Source organism: Papio anubis, chromosome 19, assembly GCF_008728515.1.
Source record: "Papio anubis isolate 15944 chromosome 19, Panubis1.0, whole genome shotgun sequence".
NCBI lineage: Eukaryota > Metazoa > Chordata > Mammalia > Primates > Cercopithecidae > Papio > Papio anubis.
The window spans coordinates 27,211,518-27,234,375 of record NC_044994.1 but is presented as its reverse complement, the minus strand read 5'-3'; the positions used below and the strand labels follow the sequence as shown (position 1 = coordinate 27,234,375).

At 38.2% G+C, this 22,858-nt stretch overlaps 1 long non-coding RNA gene across 6 annotated transcripts in view; it reads left to right on the top strand.

Annotated features, from left to right (window-relative positions):
* Positions 1 to 16: 16 nt before the first annotated feature.
* LOC103879667 overlaps positions 17 to 22,858 on the top strand; it is an 86,154-nt gene continuing 63,312 nt past the window's right edge. For 4 of the 6 annotated variants that reach the window (XR_002518674.2, XR_004180049.1, XR_001897328.3 and 1 more), the window contains exons 1-2: positions 17 to 69; positions 580 to 665. This is a non-coding gene — a long non-coding RNA (uncharacterized LOC103879667). Of the gene's footprint in view, positions 70 to 579; positions 666 to 21,535; positions 21,646 to 22,858 lie in introns of all 6 variants that reach the window. The other 2 variants (XR_001897329.3, XR_001897327.3) reach the window with 1 other exon arrangement.

Sequence of the window (22,858 nt, the reverse complement as noted above, 5' to 3'; positions counted from 1 at the left end):
ACTACAATCTCCACCTCACCAACTCAAGCAATCCTCCCACCTCAGCCTCCAGAGTAGCTGGGACTACAGGTACGAGACACCACACCCAGCTAATAACCATATATATATATGTGTATGTATATATATATATAAAAGAAATGGGGTTTGCTGTGTTGCCCAGGCTGGTGGTGAACTCCTGGGCTCAAGGGATCCACCCATGTCCGCCTCCCAGAGTGCTGGGATTACAAGTGTGAGCCACTTCTCCTCTTGACTTATTTATGTTAGTCTTCTCAGGACCTGGCAAAGCACTTTGAGCATAATGTTAATTTCTTTTTTAAATTACTCATATTTAGAAATTATCCTTAAAAGGAACTTTTCATTACCATTTAGTTCTTTATTTGTAAATTTCCTTTTTGGATTTCTTAGAAAACCAAAGTAGTATCATCATTGTCATAATCACTTTGACAAACATTTAACAAATGTCTACACTGTTTATATACAATTGAGGTACAGAAAAATTTAATAATTGGTTCAACACTCATCAACTGAGTGAACTGTATAATAGAACTAGAGTGATGTTTCCTGATTGTACTTCTCCAGTGCTACGCTGCCATGAAGCCATCAGTGAGGACTAGCTGAGATTATGGGAGCCAACCACATCTTCAGGTCTTCAAGTTTCATTTGAGGTACGAGGTCATAACCTGACTCCTACTTGACACATTTCTAAGCTTAGTGGCTAATATAATTTTAAACAAGTCTCAAGGAAATTACATGAAGTTAGACAAGTCTAGCCAATGTTTAAATAGCAACTGATTTCTCAGTATCCTAGGAAACTGCATCAAAAGTAGGGACTCAAAGACTCTTTAAATAGAGGGAATGTCAGGATCTCTTCAAGCTTCACAATCAAGGGTACTATTAATTAACAGTTTGTGTAGGTAAGCATGACAACATAGCAGAGTAAAATTAAGAATATACACAAATGAATGCCTTTTACTAAAGAACAAATCTAACCAAACTGAACAAAATAAAAAAGTAATTATCTTTCTAATCTAACTTGCCTACAATTTTACCACAATTTTTACTACTGTATATTAGTCCATAAAGGGACCCCATACTAGTAACATCCTACCGTTATAGTAAAATATATGATATTGAATGTCAATCTATTTCATAGGATAAATTTTTCTGTTTTTATAGAATTTACTTGTACAAGGAATGAATACATTAATTAGCCTAAAAATCCTCACTAGTTCTTAGTTATTTGAGTGCATTACTATTAGTAGTATTTATGTTAATAATATATATAAGGGGTTAGTATTATAAACAGTAAGAAATCACATATTCATCATATTTATTAGACTGAAAGGTCATTAAGTGTGCAAATAATAATTGTTCCAGGTTACTTAAGCATTTTTCAATATTTCATGTTCCCAAGATTCTTTTAGCTCTTTCTTCTCTCCTCTCTGGCTTGACAGGAAACTTGCTATTTTGTGTTACATTCACCTATTATGCATTAACAAGCAGGTGATAATTAGTGGTGATACTGAAACTAATTGTAAAATGATTGAAACCATAAGATAACCTCTACTGCTTTAGAAGTAGTTTGACTGGAGACAGTAGAGTAAATAGATTTTTGTTTACCCTGCATTCCACAGTCCAAGAGTTCTGGTGGCAGTTCTGCGACTGTTTTTCGTCAGACTGTTGCAGGATTCGACATTTCCCTAGAACATGCTGCCCCCTGTTGGCCATTTAAAGCAGGGCACGTTCAGAAGGATCCTGGTGAAGCCTGCAGTGTAATTTCTCATTCCCAGTAACACATAATTTCTGAACATAGAAATTTGGATTTTAAATGTCTAAAGGCTTTATCAAATATTTTAATTGTAAATAAAAATTATATAACATCCCAAGGAACCAAATAATCTTGAATACTTTCTACAGAACACTTGAATACAAAGATGCTGTAAAAGAATAAATTTTATGGCCGGGTGTGGTGGCTCACTCCTGTCATCCCAGCACTTTGGTAGGCTGAGGCCAGCAGATCACCTGAGATCAGGAGTTCGAGACCAGCCTGGCTAACATAGTGATACCCCATTTTTACCAAAAATACAAAAAATTAGCTGGGCATGGTGGCAAGCGCCTGTAATCCCAGCTACTCGAGAGGCTGAGACAGGAGGATCACTTGAACCTGGGAGACGGAGGTTGCAGTGAACTGAGATTGCGCCATTGCACTCTAGCTTGGGCAACAAGAGCAAAACTCCGTCCAAACAAAAACAAAAAACAAACAAACAAATTTTATCATAGCTACTTTTGAGTTACATGAACAGAGAAAGAAAATTAGCCCTGAAGAATTTGTTTACTAGAATTTTACAGTGAATCTCCTAAGGCTGAATTTCTCTTATACTTATTTAGTCTTATAAATTCAGTATCACTTATTGAGTGATGGTGTATGTGAAAACTAAATAACTTTGGCCTAAATGAAAATGTTGGGTATTTAAAATGTCATTAATATACAAAATATTACTATGTCTTAATTTTTAAACACTTAATTAAATATACAAAAAAGTTTATTAAGCATCAGTGAGCCAGGCAGTGTACTAGGTTCTGTGAATACCACAGTCCCAGTTGACCCTTGAACAACTTGGGGGTTAGGGGAACTCATGCACCTACATATAGGTAAAAAATCTGCATATCGGCCAGGCACGGTGGCTCACACCTGTAATCCCAGCACTCTGAGATGCCAAAGTGGGAGTACTGCTTGAGTCCAGGAGCTCAGGACCAGCCTGGGCAACATAGCAAAACCCTATCTCTACTAAAAATACAAAAAATTAGCCGGGCGTGGTGGCACACACCTGAGTCCCAGCTACTTGGGAGGCTGAGGAGAATCACCTGAGCCTGGGAGGTCGAGACTGCAGTGAGCCGAGATCATGCCACCACACTTCAGCCTGGGTGTCAGAGAGAGAATCTGTCTCAAAAAAAAACCCAAAAAACAAAAAACAAAAAACATATGCAGTTTTTTTTTCTTTCTTTCTTTCTTTCTTTTTGAGACAGAATCTCACTCTGTTATCCAGGCTGGAGTGCGGTGGCATAACCATAGCTCCCTGCAACCTTGAACTCCTGGGCTCAAATGACCCCCCTGCCTCAGCTTCTGAGTAATTGGGGTTATAGGTGTGCACTACCAGGCCAGACTAACATATATACATATATATTTTTTGTGGGGAGAGTGATGGGGGAGTCTTGCTAAGTTTCTCAGACTGGTCTTGATGCCTGGCCTCAAGTGCTCCTCATGCCTTGGCGTCAGCCTCCCAAAGTGCTGGGATTACAGGCATGAACCACTGTGCCCCAGCCCACATATAACTTTTGACTCCCCCCAAACTTAACTACTGATAGCCTACTGTTGGCTGCAAGCCTTGCCCATAACATAAACAGTTGATTAAAATATATTTTGTATGTTATATGATTATATACTGTATTCTTAAAGTAAGCTAGAGAAAAGAAAATGTTACTAAGAAAATCATAAGGAAGAGAAATATATTTACTATCCATTAAGTGGAAGTGAATCATCATAAAGGTCTTCAACCTTCTCGTCTTCATGTTGAGTAAGCTGAGGAGTAGGAGGAAGTGGAGGGGTTGGTCTTGCTGTCTCAGGGGTGGCAAAGGTTGAAGAAATCCACATATAAGCAGACCCACACAGTTCACAAATTTTTTTGTTTAAGGGTCAACCGTAAATAAAAGACGCAGGGTCTGGGCCTCTAGAATCCATCTAGGGTAAGACAGAAACATCAAGAGTATTCTAGAACGACAAAAGAAGGTACAATACATATAGAGTGCTTAGGGTGAATTGAGGAAGAACTCTGAACTCCAACTTGGATTATGGAAAATAAAAGACAAATCAGATGTATTAGTCCATTTTCATGCTGCTATAAAGAACCTCCCAAGACTGGATAATTGATAAAGGAAAGAGGTCTAATTGACTCCCAGTTCTGCATGGCTGGGGAGGCCTCCAGGAAACTTAAAATCATGGAGGAAAGGGAAGCAAACACATCCTTTTTCACATGATGAAAGGAAGCAGAGGTGCCAAGCAAAGAGGGAAAAGCCCCCTTTAAAACCATCAGATCTCATGAGAATCACTCACTCTTATGAGAACTGCATGGGGTAACTGCCCCCATGTTTCAGTTACCTCCCACTGGGGCCCTCCCATGACATGTGGAGATTATTGGAGCTACAATTCAAGATGAGATTTGGGTGGGGATATAGCCAAGCCGTATCACCAGATTAATGTAAATATTTTTTAATTGGTAGGCTACTTTACAGCTGAAAATTACAGACTTAAATTTACATCTTCCACAATTTTTTTTTTTTCTTGAGACGGAGTCTTGCTCTGTCACCCAGGCTGGAGTGCAGTGGCAGGATCTTGGCTCACTGCAAGCTCTGCTTCCCGGGTTCAAGTGATTCTCCTGTCTCAGCCTCCTAAGTAGCTGGGACTACAAGCGCGCACTACCACGCCTGGCTAATTTTTGTATTTTTAGTAGAGATGGGGTTTCACCATGTTGGGCAGACGGGTCTCAATCTCTGGGCCTCGTCATCCACCCACCTTGGCCCCCCAAAGTGCTGAGATTACAGGCATGAGCCACCATGCCCGGCCCCACAAAAAATTTAAACTCCAATTTTATATTGTTAGATTTCCATCCAAAGTGTATGTTACTCATTGTAAAATTTCCTTCTCTTTCTTCTCTTGAAGAAAAAACTTCAGAAAAATTATGAATTCTTTCTATGGTTTAGATGTAAATAATTTAACTTAATAACTAAAGCTTAGACAGAAATGACTAGCAGTTATAAAAGTGTGTATGTTTATAATCTCTCTGGACTTAATAGTCAGTGTTTTAGGAATGATCATGTTTGCTTTTTGTGGTCACTTACCAATATTATAATTATGCTGCCCCCCATCTTACAATTTAGGTTAATGTTTTGTAAAGACTGCTTCTCTAAATAGATTTTGTTTGTTTGTTTGTTTTGAGACAGAGTCTCACTCTGTCACCCAGGCTGGAGTACAGTGGTGTGATCTTGGCTCACTGCAACCTCCACCTCCCTCCTGGGTTCAAGTGATTCTCATGCCTCAGCTTCCTGAGCAGCTGGGATTACAGGCATGTGCCACCACATTTGGCTAATTTTTGTATTTTTTTTAGAGACATGGTTCCGCCATGTTGGCCAAGTTGGTCTTGAACTCTTGGCCTCAAGGGATCTGCCTGCCTTGACTTCCCAAAGTGCTGGCGAGGCAGAAGAATAGGGTCTGGAGGCAGAGAACCTAAGGCCAATTCACACTGACTTCCTAGAACTAAAGCAAAAGGAAAACGCAAACTTTTCATGTCCAAGTAACAAAAGGACCAGAGGTTATTCCCTTTCTATTGCCCCTGCTTTTCTGCCTGGCAGATGAAAAATTGAAAATACCTCTGATTGGTCCCCTCATGCAACCAATCAAGCTGTTAGTGGGCCAAGTCTTCATTTGCATAGGAGTATAACTTTGTAACTTCATTTAAGCCTCTGATTGGTTGCTTTCCACAACCAATCAGATGTTTGCATAAGATGTAACTTTGTAACTTCACTTCAGCCTCTGATTGGCAGCTTTCTACAACCACTAGGACTGATTCATTTACATAGGGTGTACACCAACTCACCAATAAGAAATTTCTAGAGGATATTTAAACCCCAGAAAATTCTTTAACTGGGGCTCTTAAGCCCTTATGCTCGGGCCCATTCCTTCTCTGTGGAGTGTACTTTTGTTTTCAATAAATCTCTGCTTTTCTTGATTCATTCTTTCCTTGCTTTGTGCATTTTGTCCAATTCTTTGTTCAAAACGCCAAGAACCTGGACACCCTCCACCAGTAACACTGGGATTACAGGCATGAGCCAGGGCTCCTGGCCTCTAAGTCAATTTTTATTTCTGTAGGTCTATAAGTTTTGGGAATACAGTTCCTTTCTGCTTTTAAATGGTGTATTTAAAATGAAAAGAAAAGGTGCCAGTTTGGAATGAATAAATGAATAAAATAAATAAATAAATGAACAAATAAGAGCACGCACACACACGCACAGAATACGCACATATAATGACCTGCTGGAATATTTTTCTCAAACTTTAGTTACTCCTGTAATGAACTGCAAATCTTTGATATTTTTCTACTATTCACCTGTCTACTGCAAAGCCTTTTTCTCCCCTCCCACAATTGCTTACCTTCATTGTTATCTTTTTCTTATATTTTATGTCCCTTTAATATAGTATGGCATTGCTAGGTCTCAGAATTTTATATGGTTCAGTTGTTAATGCCTTTAAGATTTGCAAAAAATTATATGATGCTCATGTTTTATTTTATTTTACTTTACCGTTAATAGTTTTTTAGACAAGGCCTGGCTCTGTCACCCAGGCCAGAGTGTGGTGGCACAATCATGGCTCACTGCAGCTTTCGCCTTCTGGGCTCAAGGATCCTCCTGCCTCAGCCTCCCAAGTATCTGAAATTGGAGGTATGTGCCACCACACCTGGCTAATTTTTGTATTTTTTGTAGAGTCGGAGTCGTAACATGTTGCCCAGACTGGTCTTGAACTCCGGGACTCAAGCAATCTTTCCACCTCAACTTCCCAAAGTGCTAGGATTATGGCGTGAGCCACTGCGCCCAGCCCATTGTTCATATTTTAAAGTAAATTTTAACTAATTTCTTAGACAACTGAATGGGAAGTCATCTTTCAGCATTTTAATCCAGGGGCTTTTTGTAGTATCTTAAGTCTCCTGGTCTCTGATTAGATGGTGTTTTCCAGAGTATTTTCAGTCTAAAAAAGAATCTCTTGGGATATTTTTTAGTGGAGGTTAAAATGAATAAAATAATATTTTCCTCATCTGCTTAAATGTTGTTGTAATCCAGTTTTTGAACAGATATATTTTTTAATGGGTCAAAAAATTGCAAAAGGCATAAGATAAAAAATTGTGATTACCTATTCATTTCCCACTTACCTGCCTACCCTCTGGATAGCCAGCATAATTGGTTTATTATAAATCATTCCAGAGTTTCTTTATGTCTACAGAAGCAATGAAAAAGTACGTTTCCTTATTTTACCCCTTTTACTCAAAAAGTAGCATACTATACATCCGGTTTTCACTTTGCTTTTTAGAAAGTTAATAATATACCTAAAGATCTTTCCATATTATTTACTTAAAGAGCTTTCTCAGTTTTTTTACAATTGCCTAATATTCTATAACATATAATTTATTAAACCATAATTTATTCATTCAATCAGCCTCCTAGTGATGAAAATTTAGGTTGTTTCTAATATTTTACTAGTATAAGCAATGTTATAAGAAATAACCATATGCATATTAAAAGAAGATTATTGACCTTCTGTTATTGTGTTATATGAGTATTTTTTCCTCTTTTTTTTTTTTTTTTTGTTTTTGGATTTGTTTTTGTTGTTTTGTTTTTACCATGCAGAACTTTTTGATTTTCATATAGTGAATTTTATCATTTGTTTCTTCTTTGGGTTCTTCATTTTGTGTCATGGTTAGAAAAGTCTTTCTTACTTCAAGATTATAAAAAATATTCTATTTTCTTCTAGCACTTTTATTGCTATATTTTCACATCTAAATCTTTGATCCATTTAGAATTTGTCCTGATGTAGAAGGTGGGTGTAACATATATAATTTTCTAGGTGGCTAATTATTACAATGCCATTTATTAAATAGTTCATGTTTCCCCCCATTAATTTCAGATGACACCCTTTTCATGTACTAACTCCCCATATATGCTTGATTGATTTCTTGGCTTCATATTTTATTCTTTTTCTCTGGATTTGTCTGGCTATACATGTGCCAGTTTTCCTAATTGTCTTTTGATCTATTAAACATTAATACAGTTTTTGTTTATTTTTGTTTGATGAATAACACGGGTTGTAAGCATCCTGTGTTTTGGAAGGCATATTTTGATCATTAAGGTAAGGGGTGAATAAAGTCAGATGACAAGCCTGCCTGTGCCTGCACCTTGGTATACTCTGTGTCTAGTCCTTTTGTGTTTATCCTGAAGGACAATGTTTTCTAAGACGTGTTGGAGAAATGCTGAAAACATTTTATTGGTCATGTAGGCTTTGGATAATAGTTACATAATTTGGACATGCACTAGGTCTTGCAAATAATCAAAGATTGAAAGAAGCTCTACAACACAGGAAAACAGAAATGTGAGAGTAATCACTTAGTACTTAAGTACTCACAGAATGGTTTTTCTTCTATTTTTTCTTTTTGTTTTTTCTTTTATTATTTTAACTTTTATTTTAAGTTCAGGGGTACAAGTGGAGATTTGTTACATAGGTAAACTTGTGTCATGGGGGTTTGTTGTACAGATTATTTTATTACCCAGGTATTAAGCCTAGTACCCATTAGTTATTTTTAAAAACCTTCTCCCCTCTCCTACCCTTCAACTTCCAAAAGGCCCCAGTTTGTGTTGTTCTTCTGTATGTGTCCATGTGTTCTCATTATTTAGCTTCCACTTATAACTGAGAACATGTGGTATTTGGCTTTTTGTTCCTGTGTTAGTTTGCTAAGGATAATGGCCTCCAGCTCCATCCATGTCCCTGCAAAGGACATGATCTTGTTCTTTTTTATGGTTGCATAGTATTCCGTGGTGTATATGTACCAAATTTTCTTTATCCATTCTGTCATTGATGGGCATTTGGGTTGGTTTCATGTCTTTGCTATTGTGAATAGTGCTGCAATAAACATACGCATGCATGTGTCTTTATGGTAGAATGATCTATATTCCTTTGGATATAATGGGATCCCAGTAATGGGATTGCTGGTTGAATGATATTTCTGTCTTTGGGTCTTTGAGGATTCATCACACTGTCTTCCACAATGGCTGAACTAATTTACAGTCCCACCAACAGTGCATAAGTTATCGCTTTTCTCCACAACCTCGTCAGCATCTGTTATCTTTTGATTTTTTAAAAAATAATAACGTCAGCAAAGTCTCAGGATACAAAATTAATGTGCAAAAGTCACTAGCATTCCTATACACTAACAACAGTTAAGCCAAGGGCCAAATCAGGAATGAACTCCCATTCACAATTGCCACAAAAGAAATAAAATACATAGCAATACGGCTAACTAGGGAGGTGAAAGACCTCTACAAGGAGAACTACAAAACACTGCTCAAAAAAACACAGAAGACACAAACAAATGGAAAAACATCCCATGATCATGGATAGGAAGAATCAATTTTATTAAAATGGCCATATTGCCCAAAGTGAAGGAAGAGAGAGACCCTCTCATATTGTTTTATATTGTTTTATACTCAGAAAAGGAAAGAGAAGTGAAACTAATGGCAGGTAGCCTGGCGCCTAGGAACCAGAGCCTAAACCAAGGAAACAGACCCGAAACCAGGCCTGTGCCTGCCTGACTTAAGCCTGGTAGTTAAAATTTGACCCCTGACCTAGCAACTGTTGTTATCCATAGATTCCAGACATTGTATGGAAGGACATTGTGAAACTTCCCGTTCTGTTCTGTTTCACCTTGACCACCGGTGATCGCAGCTCCTGTCACGTACCCCCTGGCTTGCTCAATCGATCACAACCCTCTCACGCGGACCCCCTTAGAGTTGAGAGCCCTTAAAAGGGACAGAAGTTGAGCACCTGAAGAGCCCAGATTTTAAGACGCTAGCCTGCCGATGCTCCCAGTTGATTAAAGTCACTCCCTTTACTATCTTGGTGTCTGAGGGGTTTTGTCCGTGTCTCATCCTGCTACATTTCTTAGTAACCTGACTGGGAAGTGAGGTGATTAACAGACGGTCGAGGCAGCTCCTTAGGCGGCTTTAGCCTGCCCTGTGGAACATCCCTGCCGGGGACTCCAACCAGTCAGAGCAGCGCAGATCCTGAGAGCGCTCCCGGGTAGACATTTGCCCCAGTGGGAAGCCTCGCCAGAGCAGTGTGTGGCAGGCCCCGGTGGAGGATCAACGCAGTGGCTGAACACCGGGAAGGAACTGGCACTTGAAGTCCGGACATCTGAAACTTGGTGAGACTAGTCTTTGGAACTTGCCCACTCCGTTTGAGTGGGAAGAGTGGCTTGATCACCCAGGGCGCACCTTTATCGGCACCTTGGTGTTGGTTTTGGTTTTGACTTGGTTTGAATTGCTTGACAAGACTCCATTTGAGTGGAAGAGTGGCCTGATCACCCACCGTGTGCCTGTACTGGCACTTTGGTTTTTGTTCTTGACTTGACTTAGATTGCTTGATACTTTGGTTTTGGTTTTGACCTGGCTTGGATTTCTGGATACTCCGATTTTGGCTTTGATTTTGATTTGGTGTAAACTGCAAAAGTGTGTGTGTGCCCTTTTTACCTGTTCTTTGGTTGGTGGTGTGCATGTGGCGTGAGCGTGGTGTTTTGTCTCGAAGAAGCATGGGTCAAGCACAAATAAGCCCACCCACTAGGAACTATGTTGAAAAATTTCAAGAAAGGATTTAAGGGAGATTACGGTGTTACTATGACACCATGAAAACTTAGAACTTTGTGTGAAATAGACTGGCCAGCATTAGAGGTGGGTTGGCCATCAGAAGGAAGCCTGGACAGGTCCCTTGTTTCAAAGGTATGGCACAAGGTAACCTGTAAGCCAAGGAACTCAGACCAGTTTCCGTACATAGACAGTTACAGCTGGTTTTAGACTGCCTCCCAGACCCCTTCCCCGCTGACAGTAGTTAAGAGAACAGCAGCATAAGCGGCTGGCAGAGGCAAGGAAAGACCAGCAGAGAGAAAGAAAGAGACAGAGAAAGAGAGAGAGGCAGAAACAGAGGAAGAGATAGAGGCAAAAGGAAAGTCACAGAGAGAGAGAGAAAGTCAAAGAGAGAAAGAAACAGAGAAAGAGAAATATGCAAGAAATATGCAAGAGAAATAAACAGTATACCCTATTCCTTTAAAAGCCAAGGTAAATTTAAAACCTATAATTGATAATTAAAGGTATTCTCAGTAACCCTGTGGCACTCTAATACCACTTTGTTGTCAGCGTAAACAAGGGCCTATCCCGAAAGCAATGAGGCCTTACTATCAAAAATCCTTAACCCAGTAACCAGCGGATGGCCCAGATGCATTCAATCTAGTGGCAGCTGCTTTGCTAACAGGAAAAAAAAAAAAAAAAAAAAAAGGAAAAAAAAAGGAGGGGAAGGCAGAATTTATGTAAAAAGAGTGTTATATGGTAAATTCTTGTCCTGAAATAAATTAACTGGTTGTTTAAAGAAAGAAACGTTTGTAATAAGTCAGAAAGTTGAGACATGTTGAAGAATTGTCTGCAAAAGTCGTGAAAGAAAAAGATGTTATAAAAAAAATTTTATGCAAAAAATGTTGTATAGTTTAAAAGTAATAAGGCCTCCTGAGTACTATTGTAGAAAGAGTTTATGCGCAAGGTGTATAAGGAAAGTAAAATATACCTTTGGTAAAAAGATTATAAGGAGGCATAAAAATGTGGATTTTTACCTATATTAAAAGATTTAAAAAATTATTGTTTTGAAAGTTTAAGCAAGTTTTAAAACGTTAATTGTAAAGAAAATTCTGTGTGTAAACATACTAGCTAAGTTAAAAAGGTATCATCCAGTTTTTCCGTGAACTGGACATTAAAGTAAAAATGCAACAGGTTTTTCTTAAAGCACTAACCTGCTCTGTAACAAAGATTATAAAAGGTTAAAAAGAGTCTGAAAATCTTACCTTATGGTCCAACATTAAAAATTGAATAAATATGTATACAAAGTTTTATTAAAACTAAGATTAACCTTAATAGCACACTAATATAAAGGTAAAATTTAGCTTATCTGGTATAAAAATCATACAAAAAGCATTATTAAATATAAAATGGTATTTAGCTTTCTTTGGTCTAAACACTGATAAAAATAGGTGCTAAAGAAAACATTCATTTTACTAGAAGATCATAAAAGTTAAAAATTTTAAACAAACTGTGGCAATTAAGACAGCATACCATGCAAATGCCTGGTTGAAATGGATCAAATATTCCATCTGCACATTAACAAAAGCAATTGTTATGCTTGTCCACAGGGCAGGCCAGAGGCCCTGATTTTCCCCTTTCCACTTAGGTGGTCCTCCAGTCGACCAAGCATGGGCTCCATGGTAACTCTTTTCCAGGATTCTACAGCCTTGAGTAATAAGTCGTGCCAAGCTCTCTCTGCTATATCCTAAAGTCCAGCACCCTGTGGGTCAGCCCCCGAGGGTCATCCAGCTTCTGTCTCCCAACACTAAGTTCACTTTGTGTCTCTCATGACAGGGAGGAAACTTAGCATTCCTTGGAGACCTGAAAGGATGCAGTGAGCTTAAGAATTTTCAAGAGCTCATCAGTCAGTCAGCCCTTGTTCACCCCCAAGTGGATGTGTGGTGGTATTGTGGTGGACCTTTACTGGGCACTCTGCCAAATAACTAGAGTGGCACTTGTGCTTTAGTCCGTTTGGCTATCCCTTTCACCCTGGCATTTCATCAACCAGAGGAAGGAAAAAAATAAGACATCGTAAAGCGAGAGAAGCCCCTTATAGGTCTTTCAACTCTCACATCTATTTAGATGCAATTGGAGCCCCGCAAGGAACACCAGATCAATTTGAAGCTTGAAATCAAATAGTTACAGAATTTAAGTCAGTATTTTGGTAGATGACAGTCAATAAAAATATAAATTAGATAAACTATATCTATTACAACCAACAGCAACAAGCTTTTCATGAGTTAAAAGAAAAACTCAGGTTGGCCCCAGCTCTGGGGCTACCTGACCTGACAAAACCTTTTACACCTATGTGTCAAAAAAAAAAATGGCAGTTGGAGTTTTAAACCAGACTATAGGGCCCTGGCCAAGGCCAATGGTCTATCTCTCAAAACAACTAGTTGGGGTTTACAAAGGCTGGTCCCCTGTCTAAGGGCTCTGGCAGCAATGGCCCTGTTAGCACAAGAAGCAGATAAGCTAACTCTTAGGCAAAACCTAAACATAAAGTCCCCGCTTGCTGTGGTGACTTTAATAAATACCAAAGGACATCATTAGCTAATGAATGCTAGACTAACTAGATACCAAAGCTTGCTCTGTGAAAATCTCTGCATTACCATTGAAGTTTGCAACACCCTAAACCCTGCCATCTTGCTCCTGGTATCAGAGAGCCCAGTTAACCATAACTGTGTAGAGGTATTGGACTCAGTTTATTCTAGTGGGCCTAACCTCTGAGACCATCCTTAAACATCAGTAAACTAGGAGCTGTATGTGGATGGGAACAGCTTTGCCAACCCCTGCAAAGTGACTCTGAAAAAGACAACAAGCACTGCTCCAGTCACACCTGGAAGCTGACTGGTCCACACACAGCTAAAGAATGAGAAAACTCATTGCGGGACTCATTTTCCTTAAAATTTGGACTTGTACAGTAAGGACTTTAACTGACCTTCCTCAGACTGAGGACTGTTTACAGTATATGCATCAAGTCACTGAGGTAGGACAAAAGATTGCTACAGTCCTATTATTTTATGGTTATTATAAGTGTACCGGGACTCTAAAAGAAACTTGTTTGTATAATGCTATTCTATCCAAGGTATGTAGCCCAGGAAACAACCAACCTGATGCGTGTTATGATGCATTTTAAGCCTCTTATGGTCACAGTTTTTAAAATAAAATTAAGGACTGGTCCTTCTCTAGGTGACACAAGTAAAGTAACAGCTAGGACAGAAGAAAGAGGGGTCCCCAAGCATATAACCCTAAAATTTAATGCTTGTGCCACTATCAATAGCAATCAGCATAGAATAAGATGTGGTTCTTTAAATTGAAAAAAAAAGTTACATGGCAGGAAATAAGTATATCTGCCATGAATTAAGCTCATGTGCAAATGTGTGTAATTACTGGTCTTGTGTCATCTGGACTACTTAGAAAAAGGATGAAAAAGATCCTGTTTAGCTCCAAAAAGGGGAAGGCAGCTCCTCCTGTATGAGTGGAAGCTGCAACCCCTTGAAATTAGTAATTAAAAATCCCTTAAACCCAAGGTAGAAAAAAGGAGAACACATATCTCTGGGCATCAATCGAAAAAGGACTAGATCCTAGAGTAAATATCTTAGTATTTTTACTAAGATATTTAGTAAAAATATCTTAGGAGGAGGTTCATAAACTCTCTCTGGAACCAGTATTTCAGACTTTCTATGATGAACTAAATGTGCCAGAACCAGACTCCGGGAAAAACCAGAAATTTGTTTTTGCAATTGGCCGAGCATGTAGCCCAGTCTCTAAATGTCACTTCATGTTATGTTTGTGGAGAAACTGTAGTAGGAGATCAATGGCCATAAGAAGTCCGAGAATTAGTGCCTACAGACCCAGTTCCTGATAAATTCCTGGCCCAAAAGAATCACCCTGATCATTTATAGGTTCTAGAAGTCGCAATTATTAGACAATATTGCATAGCTAAAAGAAGGAAAGAATTCACTCATTCTGTAGGATGATTTAGTTCCCTAGGACAAAAACTGTATAATGGTACCACAAAAACAGTTGCATGGTGGAGTTCAAACCATACAGATAAAAATCCATTCAGTAAATTTCCAAAGTTGCAGACCATTTGGGCCCACCCAGAATCCCACCAGAACTGGACGGCCCTCACTGGGCTATACTGGATATATAGACATAGAACCTATGCTAAGCTGCCTGACCAGTGGACAGGTGGTTATGTCATTAGCACTATTAAACCATCTTTCTTCTTACTGCCCATAAAAACAGGTGAACTCTTGGGCTTCCCTGTCTATGCTTCCCGCGAAAAGTGAAATGTAGCCACAGGTAATTAAAAAGATGATGAATGGCCTCCTAAAAAATTATACAATACTATAGGCCTGCCGCTTAGACACAAGATGGCTCATGGGGATACTGGACCCCCATTTACATGCTCACCTGAATCATACGGTTGCAAGCTGTTCTTTAGAAGTCATCACTAATAAAACCGGTCAAGCCATGACTATTCTGGCCCGGCAAGAAACTCAGATAAGAAATGCTATCTATCAAAATAGATTGGCTCTCGATTACTTGCTAGTAGTCAAGAATGCTGAAAGAGAAATCTATAAGAAATTTAACCTAATTACTGACTACACATAGATAATCGAAGGCAAATAAAGACATAGTTAGAAATATGACAAAACTGGCACATGTGCCCATACAAGTGTAGCACAGATTTGACCCTGAAGCCATGTTTAGAAGGTGGTTCCCAGCACTAGGAAGATTTAAAACTCTTATAATAGGAGTTATAATAGTAATAGAAATCTGCTTACTGCTCCCTTGTTTGCTACCTGTACTTCAAATGATAAAAAGCTTCATCACTACCTTAGTTCACCAAAATGCTTCAGCACAAGTGTACTATATGAATCATTATCAATCTATTGCACAAGAAGACATAAGTAGCAAAAATAAGAGTGAGAACTCCCACTAATAAAAAGTGAGAATCTCAAAGGGGGGAAATGAGGGAAGAGAGAGACCCTCTCGTATTGTTTTATATTGTTTTATATTGAGAAAAGGAAAGAGAAGCGAAACTAAAGGCAGGTAGCCCGGCGCCTAGGAACCAGACCCTAAACTAAGGAAACAGACCCAAAACCAGGCCTGTGCCTGCCTGACCTAAGCCTGGTAGTTAAAATTTGACCCACTACCTAGCAACTGTTGTTATCTATAGATTCCAGACATTGTATGGAAGGACATTGTGAAACTTCCCGTTCTGTTCTGTTTCACTCTGACCACCAGTGATCGCAGCCCCTGTCACATACCCCTGGCTTGCTCAATCGATCACGACCCTCTCACGCGGACCCCCTTAGAGTTGTGAACACCTAAAGAGCTCGGATTTTAAGATGCTAGCCTGCCGATGCTCCCAGCTGATTAAAGCCACTCCCTTCACTATCTTGGTGTTTGAGGGGTTCTGTCTGCGGCTCGTCCTGCTCAAAAGCAATTTATAGATTCAATGCTATTACTATTAAACCACTATTGACATTTTTCACAGATCTAGAGAAAATTATTTTACAATTCATATGGAACAAAAACAGAGCCTGGATAGCCAATGTAAACCTAAGCAAAAAGAAAAAGCCTGGAGGCATCACGCTATTCAACTTGAACCTATACTACAAGGCTACAGTAACCAAAACCAGCATGGTACTGGTACAAAAACAGACACATAGACCGATGGAACAGAATAGAGATCCCAGAAATAAGACCACATACCTGCAACTATCTGATCTCTGACAAATCTGACAAAAACAAGCAATGGGGAAAGGATTCCTTATTCAATAAATGGTGCTGGGAGAACTGGCTAGCCATGTGCAGAAGACCGAAACTGGACTGCTTCCTTACACCATATACAAAAATTAACTCGAAATGAATGAAAGACTTAAATGTAAAACCCAAAACTATAAAAAATACTGGAAGACAACCTAGACAACACCATTCAAGACATAGGCACAGGCAAAGATTTCATGATGAAGTCACCAAAAGCAATTGCAACAAAAGCAAACAGTGACAACTGGGATCTAACTAAACTGTTTTGCTTTTGATACGTTATTTCAGTTATTTCTTACCATAACTTGGTAGATATGGTTATTTTATGGATGACAAAACCAAGTCACAGATTGGTTAAATGAGCCCAAGTTCACACAGACAGTGATAGAGCCTGAATTTCAAGTTCAGCAAGATTTTTTTGTTTGTTTGTTTTGTTTTTTTCTTTTTCTGGTTTTTTTTTTGTTTTGTTTTTGAGATAACTAGATATCACAGTTAACTGCAAAAATGGTAGAGAGGTCCTAGGTACACTTTACCAAGTTTTCCCCAGTGGTTTTGTCATTGGAGAAGATGCACATAAGATGTCAACATTTATATAATTTATATAACCATCTTATTTAACCATAAGTTGTAGCAATTGGGGAAACTGGGTTACATCTCATTAGTGAGTACAATATTAAAACTAGGAGGATTCTGGGAAGATGGCAGAGTAAACAGTCTCAGGAATCTGTCTCCTCACCTAGACAGCAACTGCACTGGCAGAATCTATCCGATGTAAATATTTTTGGAACTCTGGCATCTATTGAATTGAAAGCTTACAATTTCTATAGAATGGCTTGTACAAGTAAACTGCGGTTAAGTTAAATCAATTTCAGCTCTTAGGACAGTAACAGTTCATATCCCCCACCTCCAGTCCTGTGATAGTTTTTTATGTATTCCTGGAGCAGCTTGCACATAGCTTGTGGAAGCAGCGAGGGCAAAAAGGACTGTGTTCTACAAATACGGGGGATCTGTGCTCTGATTGCTGAGTGCTGCTTCTGATCACCTCCCTCCATTGTTGCTGCTTCTGCTACACCTCCCCCATTGTTGTAAGCCTTTCTCCTTCTGGCTGAAGTGACATCCAGGGGATTTAAAGAGCCAGTTCTATATTTCCCCTACTCTTGAGTTTTTTTTTTTTTTCTTTTCATTTTTCCCTTTTGGGAGCCAGACATTAAAGACTGGAACATTCAAAAGTAACTGGATATATGAGCGCAATTAGAAAGTGACCACACTTGCTTAGAAAAACGCACTGGAACAGCCTACAACAATCAGAAAAACAAAAAGAAAAACAGAAGCAATGGCAGACAAACAGCAAAGGGAGAATATGATTTTCAGAGTTACCACATTATTTGATTTGAACATCCAGTTTTTGACAACAACAAAATCACAAGGAAAACAAAAAAGCAGGAAAGTTTGGCTCACTTAAAAAATAAGCAGAAACTGTCCCTGAAAAAAGACCTGATGGCAGATCTATTAGACAAAGATTTAAAAACCACTGTCTTAAAGATTCTCACACAACAAAAAAAAGATGTGGAGAAAGTCAAGAAAATGATGCATGAGCAAAATCGAGTATCAGTAAGGAAATAGGCTAAAATAAATAAATAAATTCTAGAGCTGAAAAATACAATAACAAATTTAAAATTCACTGAAGGGATTCACAGGCAGGTTTGAGCAAGCAGAAGAAAGAATAAGCAAATTTGAAGGTAGAGCATAGGAATTATTGAGTTTGAGAAACAGAAAGAAAAAGGATTGAAGAAAAGTGAATAGAGCCTAAGGGACCTGTAGGACACCATCAAGCAGATGACTATACACATTTTGGGAGTTCTAGAAGAAGAAGAGAGAAAGAGACAGAGAGAATATTTGAAAAAATAATGGCGTGGCCAGGTGCGGCGGCTCACGCCTGTAATCCCAGCACTTTGGGAGGCTGAGGCAGGTGGATTGCTTGAGGTCAGGAATTCAAGACCAGCCTGGACAACATGGTGAAACCCTATCTCTACTAAAATACAAAAATTAGCTGAGCGTGGTGGTGGGCCCTGTAATCCCAGCTACTAGACAGGCTGAGGCGGGAGAATTGCTCTAACCCAGGAGGTGGAGGCTGAAGTGAGCCCAGATGGTGCCATTCCACTCCAACCTGGGTGACAGAGTGAGACTCCATCTCAAAAAAAAAAAAAAAAAAGCTCAAAGTCCCCCAAATTTGATGAAAGGCATCAATATAAACATCCAAGAAGCTTAGAAAACTCCAAGTAAGATGAGCTCAAAGAGACTTATACTGAAACACACATTTTAATCAAACCATTAAAAGACAAAGATAAAGAGAGAACCTTGAAAGCAGTAAGAAAGAAGAGATTCATCACATTCAAGGGATCCTCAATAAGATTATCAGCTGATTTCTCATTAGAAACTTTGGGGGTTAGCAGAAGAGCTAAAAACTCTGTAGGCTGATATGTAAAATACACACAGGTAACAAAAGAAAAAATAGACAAATTAGACTACATGAAAATTTAAAAATTGGCCAGGCATGATGGCTCATGCCCATAACCCCAGCACTTCAAGAGGCCAAGGCAGGAGAACTGCTTGAGCTTAGGAGTTCAGACCAGCTTGGGCAACATAGTGAGACCTCATCTCAACTTAAGAAATAAAATTAGCTGGGTATGGGGCCATGGGACTATAGTCCCAGCTACTTAGGAGGCTAAGGTGGGAGGATTGCTTGGGCCTGGGAGATCGAGGCTGTAGTGAACTTGATCATGCCACTGCATTCCAGCCTGGGTGACAGAGCAGGACCCCATCTCAAAAAAAAAAATTTTTTTTAATTAAAGATTTTTGTGCATCAAAAGATAATATCAAAAGAGTGAAAAAGCAACCTACAGCAGGGCACAGTAGTGTACACCTGCAGTCCCAACTACTCAGGAGGCTGAGACAGGAGAATCCCTTGAGCCTAGAAATTTGAGACCAGCCTGGGCAAAAAAAGCAAGATCCCATCTCAAAACAAAAACAAAAACAAACACAAAAAACAAAAAACTAAGGTAACCTACAGAATGAGAGAAAATATTTGCAAATTACATATATGATAAGAGATTAATATTCAGAATAAGTAGATTCTGATTCCTAAAGCTCAATAACAACAACAACAATCCAATTCAGACATGGGCAAGGGACTTGAATAGACATTTCTCCACAGAAGATGTACAAATAGCCAATATGCACATGAAAAGCTAATTATTAGGGAAATCCAAATCAAAAATATAATGAGATACCATCTCATACCCATTAAGATAGTTACTACTAATTTAAAAAAAAAAACAACAAATAACAAGTGTTGCGAGGATGTGGAAAAATTAGAATCTTTGTGGACTGTTGGTGGTAATGTAAAATGGTCTAGTTGCTGTGGAAAACAATATTGTGGCTTCCTCCAAAAATTTAAAATAGAATTACTATGTGACCCAGCAATTCCACTTTTGGGTATATACTCAAAGGAACTGAAAACACAGACTTGAAGTGATATTTCTAAACCCATGTTCATAGCAGCAATAGTCACAGTAGCTAAAACATGGAAGCAGCCCAATTGTCCATCATGGATGAATGGATAGACAAATGTGATATATCCATGCATTAGAACATTATTCAGTCTTAAAAAGAAGGGCTATTCTGACATATGCTACTACGTGGATGAACCATCAGGACATCACACTAAGTGAAAGAAGCCAGTCATAAAAAGACAAATACTACATGATTCCATTTATATGAGGTACTTAGAGTAGTCAAATTTATAGAGACAGAAAGTAGAATGGTGGTTGCCAAGGCATAGGGGGAGGAAAGGGTTACTAAATGGGGAGTTATTGCTTAATGGGTATAGAGATTCAGTTTTATAAGATGAAAAGTTATTGGAGATGATGGTTGCATAACATTGTGAATGGTACTTAATGCCATTGAAATGTATATTTAAAAATGGTTAAGATTTTTATTCTTACATGTATTTTATTTTATGTATTCTGTGTATTTTACCACAATAAAAAATTGGAAAAATGTATTAAAACTAGAAAATTGATACTGGTACAATGTGTGTGTATAGACCTATACCATTTTATAATTTGTAGATTTGTGTAACCATCACTGCAATTAAGGAATTAGCCCTTCACCTCCTGCCTCCCTCAGCTCAGATGGAGAGAGGACTTAAAAAATAATAAATAAAATAAATAAAATAAAATAGAATAAAGAACTAATTGTCACCACAAAGATCTCTTTCATTCTACCCCTTTATAGTTACTCCACCTTCCAACCCTATTATCCCTAACCCCTGGCAACCACTAATCTGTTCTCTGTATTTATAATTTTTCCATTTTTAGAATGTTATATAAATGGAATCATATATCATGTGATCTTTCAAGAAGGGATTTTCTCACTTACCATAATGCTCTTGAGTATCATCCAAGTTGTGTGCAGTTTGTTGTAGGCAGCATATAGTTGGGTCATATTTTTGCTTTTAAATTTAAAAAAAAAATCTACTCTGACAACCTCTTTAATTGGTAAATTTAGACTATTTTTATTTAATGCAATTATTGCTATGTTAGCAGTTAATTATTTCATTTTATTTTTTGTTTCCTCTGTTTTTCTCTTTTGCCTTCTTGTGAGTTATTAAAACACTTTTACAAATAATCCAATTTTAATTTACCTGTGGTGTTTTAATTGTATGTTTTCTTTTGTTATGGTTGCTCTGGGTGTTATATCACACATACACACACACACACATATGTATATATTTTTTATATTTAAATATTTATATATACATACACACACACACACACACACACACACACCCTATTGTAGTCTACTGGTATTGACATTTAACTGTTCAAATAAAGTACACAAACCTTACTTTCTAAAGGCCCTTTTACCCCCATTTATCATGTAATAATCTTAAATATCTCCCCTACCGGTATTAAGAAACAAATCAAATGATGTTAACATTTCTTTTGCTTCAACCATCAAACACAATTTGGAAAACTCAAGAGGTAAAGGAACATCTATTGTATTTACTCCAATTTTTACTTTTTTTGTTCTTACTTTTTGATATTCAAGATAACTTTTATCATTTCTGTTCTGTTTCAAAAACTTCTTTTAGCTATTCTTTTAGAGAAGGTTTGCTAACAATAAATTCTCTTACTTTTCTTTCATCTGAGACTACCTTGATTTCTTGTTCATTCTTGAAGGATATTTTTACTAGATAAGGGTTTTTTTCTTTCAGCATTTGACAAATATTGTGCCATTTCCTTCTGGCCTCCATGGTTTCTCATGATAAATCTGCTGTCAATGAAATTGTTTCTTCCACCACTTTCCACTCACCACCCAAAATAGGTAAGATGTTTGTTCTTCTCATTGCTTTCAAGACTTTCTTCTTTATCTTTAGTTTTCAGTGTGACCATTCTGTGTCACAGTATAAATTTCTTTGTGTTTATTCTGTTTACAGTTTATTTACATTCTTGAATCTGTAAGTTTATGTCTTTTGCCAACTGTGGGAAATTTTTAGGCATACATTTAAAAACTGCCTTTTCAGTTCTGCCCTTTTTTCCTTCTCCTCAGACCACAGTTGCATGAATGTTAGATCGTTTTGTTATAGTCCCACAAATTCTTAAATTCTCTTCATCTTTTTCTCAGCCTATTTTCTCTCTGTTGTTTGGATTGGTAAATTGGTAATTTCTATTGCTCTATCTTCAAATTCACTCATTCTTTTATCTGTCTTCTCCATTCTGCTGTTCAGTCCATCTGGTGAGTTTAAACATTTTTGTTATTGTATTTTTCAGATCTAAAATTCCCATTTTGTTCTCCTTTATATCTTCTATTTCTTTGCTGAGACTTGCTTTATTTCATTTGTATTTTTCATTTGTTTCAAGTGGATTCTTAGCCATTTTTGTGATGGCTGTTGTAAAATTCTTGTCAGATAATTCCAACATTTGTAACATCTCAGTGTCAGTGACTATTGATTATCTTTTCCCATTCAAGTTGAGATTTTCCTGGTTCTTGGTATGATGATCCAGGTATGATGATTAATTATATCCAGCACATATTAGGTATTTTGTTATGAGACTACAGTAGGCTTCCTATGAAACCACACTGGTGGGGCAAGAGTAGTGCCACCTTGTTACTGCCATATTGGAGTTGGAGTCCAGGTTCCTCATTTGGCATTTGTTGACATCCAGGATGGAGAGGCTGCCTTGTTACTGTTGGATAGAGATGGGAGTTCAGTCTTCTTGCTAGACCTCTGCTGACACCACACTGGCTGGGACAGGGAAGGGCATCTTGTTACTGTTCTCCAGGTGGCCTCCACAGATGCTGTATTGTTGGTGAAAGTCCAGGCTTTTCATTCAGCCTTCTCTGAAACTACCCACGTAGAGAGAAGAGTGCTTTGTTACTGTCAAGCAGGGTTGAAAGTCCCAGCTCCCTACTTATTCTTGTCTGACACAGGCTTGGCAGAGGGAGTGATACTTTATTACAGCTGGATGCAGATGGAAGTGTAAGGTTCCTATTTGCCCTTTGGCCTTTGCTAATTGGGCTTGGCGGGGTTCACATT